Source organism: Cibotium barometz, chromosome 13 (genome assembly GCF_041138505.1).
Source record: "Cibotium barometz isolate CiBa-2024 chromosome 13, ASM4113850v1, whole genome shotgun sequence".
Taxonomy (NCBI): domain Eukaryota; kingdom Viridiplantae; phylum Streptophyta; class Polypodiopsida; order Cyatheales; family Cibotiaceae; genus Cibotium; species Cibotium barometz.
Genome location: NC_141058.1, coordinates 36,762,886 through 36,772,103, shown reverse-complemented (window position 1 = coordinate 36,772,103; position 9,218 = coordinate 36,762,886).

Genomic DNA, 9,218 nt, shown 5'->3' with positions numbered 1-9,218 from the left:
GAATGGTACATGGTCTTTGTGTGATTTGCCTATTGATAAAAAGGTCATTGGATGTAAGTGGGTTTTTAAGCTGAAACGAAAGCCAGATGGCAGTGTTGATCGCTATAAGGCTAGACTTGTTGCAAAGGGTTATGCTCAAGAAAAGGGCATTGATTTTGATGAGACCTTTGCTCCCACTTATCGTATGACTACCATTCGTAGCGTTTGTGCATTGGTAGCTTATAATGGTTGGAATGTACATCAGTTGGACATAAAGACTGCGTTCTTGAATGGAGATTCGCATGAGGAGGTGTATGTATCGCAGCCTCGTGGTTTTCTTCAAAGAGGGCAGGAAAACAAAGTGTGCAGGTTGAAAAAGGCTTTGTATGGTTTAAAGCAAGCTCCACGAGCTTGGTATGAAAAGATACATGCATATTTGACTGCACATGGTTTTCAGAATAGTCCAACAGAAAGCACTTTGTATGTTAAACGTGTGGATGATGTACATCTAATCATTGCTCTCTATGTCGATGACATGCTACTCATAGGACCAAATGAGAGTCATATTGCTGATTTTAAGGCTGATTTGAATGCCTCTTTTGAGATGTCAGATTTGGGGCATTTGCATCATTAATTGGGGATACAATTTAAGCAGTGTGATGGAGGTATTGCTTTGTGTCAGACAAAGTATATTGAGACATTGTTGCGGAGATTTGGCCTTGAAGACTGCAAGCCTATTGCTACTCCAATGGAGACAGGTTTGAAGTTGAGTCTTCATGATGCTGGAGATCACTTTGATGTCACACTCTATCAGACAGCTGTTGGTTGCCTCATTTATGTATGCATTACGAGGCTGGACATTCAGTTTGCAGTCTCACAGGTGAGCAGGTTTATGCATAGCCCAGGGTCTCAGCATTGGAAGGTAGTTAAATACATCTTTCACTACTTGAGTGGCACCATACATCTTGGCTGTTTTATCCCAAGGTGGGATCGTTGCCACCAGATTTACATGCTTTTTCGAATTCAGATTGGGCTGGTTGCTATGACACAAGAGTGTCCACAAGTGGTTTTTGTTTCATGCTCAGTAGCTCATGCATATCTTGGTTGAGCAAGAAGCAACCTATTGTGGCCACTTCTAGTTGTGAAGCTGAGTACAGGGTAGCTTTCACAGCTACGGTTGAGTGTGTGTCGCTCAGACGGCTAATGGGGCTGACTTGGGTGTTGGACAGGAGTCTGCCACCTCTATCTACACTAACAGTCAGAGCGCATTGGCAGTTACGAGAAACCCAATTTTTTATGCTCGCACAAAGTACATTGAGGCGCATTATCCATATGTCAAGGAGAGACTCTCAGTAGGAGAGATCAGCTTGGCATATGTGCCAACACAGGACAACCTCGCCGATCAATTCACAAAGGCACTTCCTCATGAGAAGTTTGAAGCTTTCCGCAAAGCTTTGGGCTTGCTCCCCTTTGTGGACTGATCTACTTCGGGCATAGCACTTCCCTATCCATGAGTGCCAGCTCTCGTTCACACCATCACTCCCAGGGGGGATTTGTTGCCATATATATAGGCAGTGATGTGTGTGAACACACTTAGGACCGTTGGGGCACTTTTTCCCTCCTTAGGAGGTTTTTTCCCCCGGCTTGTATATACGCCCATAATTCTAGGGCTAACTTATCTTTGTACATTGACACAATCTAATACACAGTGTGTTGTGTGCATTCTTGCTTCTTCTTCTCCAAGCTGTGTGATTTCCTGCAACCCTAATTCCAACATAAGTCACCTTCTTCTTCTCCTCTCACCTCTTGAAAGAGCTCTTTGAAACATACTAGTCCAAAGAAAGCCTTTGGATTCTTTGGATTTAAAAGGGCTATGAATTTGGCTGTTGCATACAAGGAAAGAGTGACTAGAGTGAATGAAGGTTAGATAAATATGTTCTTTCCTTTATTAAATTAGATGTCCATAAATGTAGAAAATCCTTAAAGAATTTAGGGAATTGCAAGGGTTGAAAAATTTATGGCTAAATCTACTATTGTCTCTTACAAGCTTGAAGCAAACCAAGTAGTTGAAGAAACATCTATCATTCCACGTTGCCAAGGAATAGAACGATCTAATGTATTATCTTTGCTGACAATTTATGAGCTCTCAGAGGCTATAAAGTTCAGGTTTGCCTTTGAAGGCAAGGTGCTAGCAAAGTTTGGCACATACAAGGCATTAAAGGGCCCTTGGCCAAAAGTATTGAAAGCTGATCTTGCAGATACAATTGTGAAGGCCCAAAATTTAAATAACGGTTGCACAACAAATTTTTCCTTGCATGTGGATGCAACAACTACTATTATAAAAGGTTAACCATTCCCTTGTGAGATTTCTATCTTCCCTGAAAGGAAGATAAGTAAAGTTTAGTCTCAAGTTTCATCTAGTGGAAATACAAGTGGTCCATCAGTGGGGGGATGTGGCTTGCATTTGTAGTTGTGAATATTGATAATGTGCCAAAGGGGAATGGAGGAAAACTCGAGCAATTAACAATTGTTGATGGTCCACTTTCAACAGATCGTGCACAACAGATCGTGCAAGTGTAATTCTCTTGGCTCTCTTGGCTGTTAAAAATTAGATTTTTCCATTGCTATTGCTTGGTGTGATTCTTCTTGTATCTTGGAGCTCTCTTTTGTGCCTGAATGTCGTTCTGAATATCATCGCATTTTCAATGATTTCCAAGAGGGTCGCACAACAATGTATGTTGCTAGAAATATAGGTGTATGGAAGCAAAGAAGCAACACTCTATCAATACTAGATGGGACTATCCTAACTATTGTTCCTACACCTCGTATTCAAAAGAAACTTATGGATGTTTTTACAAGGCAGGTTTTCATTTTGGGATACGGGAAGAAGGTGAGATACGCTAAACTCTCACTTTCATTAGCATTGTTTTTTATTGCTTTTCTTTTGAATTTATCATTGTATTCCAGGTTTTGGGAGCTTGCAGATTGTCACCATCAGATTGTCACCATAAGTACTAGAGTGAGTCGACAAGCATCAGATCGGTTTTGTTATGCATGCTCAAAAGCAACATCAATATCCCAAATAGCAACCTTCACACCATAAATAGTGTGACTACATGTGCAATGAATGTAAAAGTACTAGAGTGAGTCGACAAGCATCAGATCGGTTTTGTTATGCATGCTCAAAAGCAACCTCAATATCCCAAACAGCAACTTTGCAAGCAAGGATTATTTTGCATGACAGCTCCCAAACAAATGTCATACTTTATGGTGCTAACACGTAGACAAGGTTCTTTGCCTTGATGAGCCCTTTTTGTCTATGTATTCCAAGAGTTCTATGAAAGCTAAGGCCACCTTGGCTGATGTTAGAAAGGTTGTTGCATTCTTTATCATCAACACCAAGGCCATGTTGTAGACTTTCAGCCTGATCAAGGAAACTAGCTTTATCAACAAGCAGCCTGTTTTTTGTATCTGACTCAAAGATACACCCACCGTTCAAACTACAACACTTTGTAAATCTTTTATATCTAGTTTTTTGTTCATATAGTATAAGATCATTAGTTAAACCTTGTTTTGCTTTCTATGCATGATCTCAATTTGCAAAGAACCATACCTTCAAGTGATCTCATCCAAATGGCTCTATGCAATGAACATGTAATACCAATTTTGAGTGTGAAAAATGTTAAGAATTTACACATTGATTTGGATTTCTTTCAATCATTTCCTTCTAACTCAAATATATTTTTGGCTCTTGTGCATTTCATGGATCATGAATGTTCTTTTGAGGGCCTAAAATCTATGGTTGTTTCAAAGATTGTTGAAGCCTTGAAAGGTGGAGAGAGTGATACCTTGCATGTTTGGTGTTCTTTATTCAAAGCCAATGAACTAAACTTAAATGAACCAGCACTAAGAGAAAAAATTGATATGATCCTTGGGACAACTTGCAACTCTAGAATGTTAATACTTCATGTGTGTGATATGGTTTGCAAAGCTTCTAAATTGGACTTTAATGTTAATTAGCTACAAGAAGCTTAAGAGGATTGAAGATATGAATTACAATGCAAATGCTAGTGGAAGTAATGTGAAGGTGATTCTAAAGTTTGACATGATAACATGTGTCTTTCTATTCTCAAACCAAGGCAATATTGCATCTCGTCGAAAACGCACATGTTGGCTTGTTTGAAGAAGAATAGATCTTGAACAAATTAGTGGAGGTGGAAACAATAGCCCCTGCCGGCACAATTGTTGCCCAATTCAAAACCCTTTGTCCCACAATAGCTGCCATGGATAAACAAATCCAAGACAAAATGTATAGGCTACGAAAAAAACAAAGAGATCTAGACCTTGCTTCTAGCAAAAATGAACAAGAACAACAAGCAACCATTCAAATGATAACAAGGAAGAAAGGTACATATTTTAAGATTGTAGCTATTACACCTTCCAATCCGTGCTCTTCTTTTGCAAAACATTGGTCTTCAAGAAACAATTTTAAAAACTAAATGAACTTGGCCTCGCTACTTTCAGTAGTTCAAATAGCTGTAATAATGATAACATTTGTTCACAAAGAATCAATGTATGCAACAAATTTGCACGATCCTTAAACCGTGGTAGGATTCCAAAGTTCTTTGGAAGTTGCATAATGCAAATTGATAAACCTAATGAATCCATTTGAAAGCTTAATCCAAATGAGGTAAGACTAGTGTCCAAAAGGATTCCATTTGTGTAAATTTTAGAATTGAACTACGAGGGGCAATATGGATTACGAGGAAGTGTGATAAATGTGATGGCAAATGTGGAAAAAGCACAACAAGCATTGCCACGGTTCTTGACTGAGGAAGCATCCATATTGGTGGGCATTAAATGCAAGCTTAAATACAAACATTGTTACATAAGTGGGATTGTTTGACCATTGCTAACAATGAAAGCATTACATAAGCTTATTTACACACCCCTTTATAGGGACAACGACGTGATTCTTAACGATCGATGGATTAACCACATAGCTTCACTAGAAAAAAAGCAACAAGAATTCACTACTACATCTATGGAAATTGATGAGGATAACTTCGAAACAAACACATTGCTCCATGGATTATACACATCACAACAAGTTGTTGAACATAATGATTCTGTGACACATCTTGCACCATCTGAGGAGTTTTCCCCACTTAGCGTATTCAAAGATGTCTTTTGTGATGAAGAGATGTCATTCCCAACAGTATTCTTTGGGCAATGAAGAGCATACCGTAACCTATGCCATGATCACTACCAAGAAATTGCAAAGTGGGAAATAATGAATGAAGATAGAAGATTTGAAAGGAATGTAGAGAATTTGTTCTTCAAAACAATGAAGATAATGATCTTGAAGATTCTATTGTCTACTTGGGTGTGTCTTTCGAAAGGCACAATTGCATGGGAAGCAATTGTGCCTAATGCACAAGATGTATGAGAAGATACAAACATTGAATGATTACTGACCTCAAGGATAGGGTATACAGACTTCAAGGCTTTGCAAACATTAAGTGACTACAAAGAAAAATTTAAGAAGAAAGTATTTGGCATGATACGACAACTTGGACCCCCTACATTCTTTGTCACAATCTCATGTGCTGAGAGAGACACTGGATAGATCTTGTAGAATGCCTTCAAAGACTTAATCTAGATATCCAACGATTAGCAAATGAATCAGAAACATCGTATATTTGACATCTTTTTTGTTCATAACTTATCACAACCGCAAGATATTATGTCCATTGTTTTTAGGCAATCAAACAAGAGTTAAGAAGGGATAGAACAATCTTGGGCAAGATGAATGACTTCTTCTTTGTCATAGAGTTCCAACATGGAAGTAGCCAACATGATCACGGCCTACTATGGATTGAAGATGCACCAAGATTTGGACAGTCTTCAAATGAAGAGATAATTGCTTTCACAGACAAGCATATATCTATCGATAGCAATAACTTGCATGGAACACTTCGAGATGCACAAATCCACCATCATCGAGAGACAAGGTTGCAAGAAGGGCAAAAGATCATGCAGGTATGACTTCCCAAATCCACCTTCATGTAGAACTTTGATTTTACAACCAATTGACAAAGAAAGAGAGTTCCGTCAACCTGATCTTGAAGCACTAGCAAAAAAAATCACGAAGTTCCTAGGTGATCTTAACTATGGAACAAGAATTTCCTTTGATGTGACTGGCTAGAGTTATTGAGCACAACAGAAGAGGAATACATTTAGGCATTGAGACATTCCATCACAAAACCATTCATCCTAATTAAAAGAGAGCCAAAAGAAAATCTACACCAATAACTTCAACCCTAAGCTATCTTCCTTGTGGGATGCAAACACTGACATACAATTCATTTTGAATACACATGGTGCGACAACTTATTGCACATCCTACATGACAAAAGTAGATGCAAGCACAATGAAGGCCATGAAAGAAGCATTCGACTATTGCATCAAAAATAATATTCCCAGAGTTGAGCACCTATAGAAACTTGGCAACACAATGATAAACACCCAAGAATTAAGCTCATAACAAGCTGCTTACATTGCACTATCACTCCCTCTAACAAGCTCCTCAAGGAAATTTACATTCATCAACACTAAGTTCCAAGATGAGAGAACACTTTTACTAAAAAAGAAAGCAATCTTGCAATATCTAAGCAATGATGAAACCAACATATTCTTTGAAGATATAGTGCAGAAGTCTTCTAAATGTCAAAGCACATTGGCAAACATTTGCTTGGCTGAATATGTAAGTCTCTACAAGACAACGAATGGCAAGGAAAAAAAACTAAAAAAGCCACGAATCACATGTTTTGTGCACTTCAATTAACACAAGGTTCCAATTTGTTTCTACCATGAGAATTGCCTCCTCTATCTACCATTCAAAGACTGTGAGGACACTATTTTGATAGAAGGGAATACATGGCATGACACATACCAAAAAAACATAAACATCATCAAGAAAAATGTAGAGAAATTCACAAAGACAACAATCCCCATGAATAGAGATCTTGAGGAGTCAACACATTCATTGAGCGCACAACGACAGATAATCAATGCAATTACGATATTGGGCTAGACGTAGAACAACGCAAAACTTGGCCAAACAACAATCATTCCATGCATAGAACTTACAAATTCATGCCAAACTTAAAAGACCACAGTGCAATTAGAACACTAAACGATGAACAACGACTAGTCCATGATGACATAATGCTTTGAAAAAGATTGCAACCAGACAAAGTCATTCACCCACAAAAGTTACAGTTCACCAGGTAATCTCTTATTGGATGTGTTTCAAGAAGGGTTAGAGTGAGCCATAAAATTTTTGGCGCAGCTGTCGGGAAGCTATCCGTTGGCTTTTTCCATCGGTTTTTCTCTAATCTACACATTACCCATTGCCTATTATCTTGATTAATGGTTTACCATGAAAAAGATGTGGATTTGATGGTGATTTGTGTGTGATTTAATGTAGAATAGCTCTCTTTTTTGTTTTTGTAAAGAATGCTTTGTGCTTAATTTTTAGCTTAATTTGTTGTTTTTATTGTTGTTATTGTGATTTTTCATGTTCTTAGGGCTTGCACATAGTTTGTATTAGGCTTAGTTTGGATCCATTGCATCAAACAATGCAATAGAATGCAATTTTTAGTGAATGTTAGCTCTCTTTAGTGTTAATAAACATAGAACTAAGATCATTAATTTTAGTTTAATTGAATATCACCAACATGGACACCATTGCACCACATCACAAAGGAATTTCAAATAGGGAAGAATTCTTTGAACATAGTCACACAAAAACAATCTCCAATACAGCCAACCAATGCAAGAACAATACATGGATCTCAAGGGCTAACAATGGCAAGTGTAACATTCTATCCACAAAAGATTTAAACTCATGGACTCGTCTACACATCTCTTTCTCGAATCGCATGCACGAACAATCTATTCTTGCTTGATAGAGTGTAAAAAGGACACATCAAAGTTGATATCACCGTGCTTAGAGAAATAACATGTTTGTAAACCACAACAAAATGGGAATGCAAGCAGAGAACAATGCCATCATATAGGAAATCCCATATAATCATCGAGTCTTTGAACACTGTCTCATTCAATGCACACAAAGAAGACATATTAGGAGACAATAATCTCATGGTGGCTGCTGATATCTTATGTCTCCAAGAGACAAGGAATAAAACATCAAGAGAATCTATACTTCCTGATTACGATGAACTTTCTTGTTTTGATGGCTATGGCCTATCACTTCTAAACAAAGAAACACAATGTCTGATATATCAAGCAGAAGAATAGCAAAACAAGTAATAGAATTGATACATGCCACCTTCAAGAATGAAAGATTTGACACACTGCATATAATTGGAACATACAAATCCCCTATAACTAACATCAACACCTTTATAACTCTTCTACAGGGCTTTCTAGTACAATTACAAAACAACGACCCAATTATCATCGTCACATCAACTGGAAAGGCACAACACAATCTTCCTACATTCTTGGCAAGACTCTTCACTCAATGTCATGCATTCAATTGACCGACGAACTCCCTTTCACACGTCGTGAACTAGCAAGGTTCAGTTCACGGCATGAAGCAGTCTTCACGATTTGTATTTTATTTTTATTTTAATTTTTTACCGTGAACTCCTAGGGTGTGAAACCTTACGCCGTGAAAGTGCAGAAATGGTTCACGGCATGAACCATTTTTTGATTTTTTGATTTTTTTTTTTACTGTGGACTCCTAGCACGTGAAACCTTAGGCCGTGAAAGTGCAGAAATGGTTCACGGCGTGAACTATTTTTTGATATATATATATATATATATAGGTGCCGTGGACTCTTAGGGTGTGAAACCTTAGGCTGTGAAAGTGCATAAATGGTTCACGGCATGAATCATTTTTTATTTTTTATTTTTTGCCATGGACTCCTAGGGCATGAAACCTTAGGCCGTGAAAGTGCAGAAATGGTTCACGGCGTGAACCATTTTTTTATTTTTATTTTTTGTATTGCGTGAAACCTTAGGCCGTGAAAGTGCAGAAATGGTTCACGGTGTGAACCATGTTTCGATTTTTTTTTGAAGTCTAGTGGCAAATATGAATTTCTTTTTTTGGGGAGGGTATTTTTTGAATTTAAAATTAATGAGATATGGGCATTTTTCCAAAAAGGTAAGTGGGAATAAAAAAGGTCAACCTTTTTATGACACCCCTT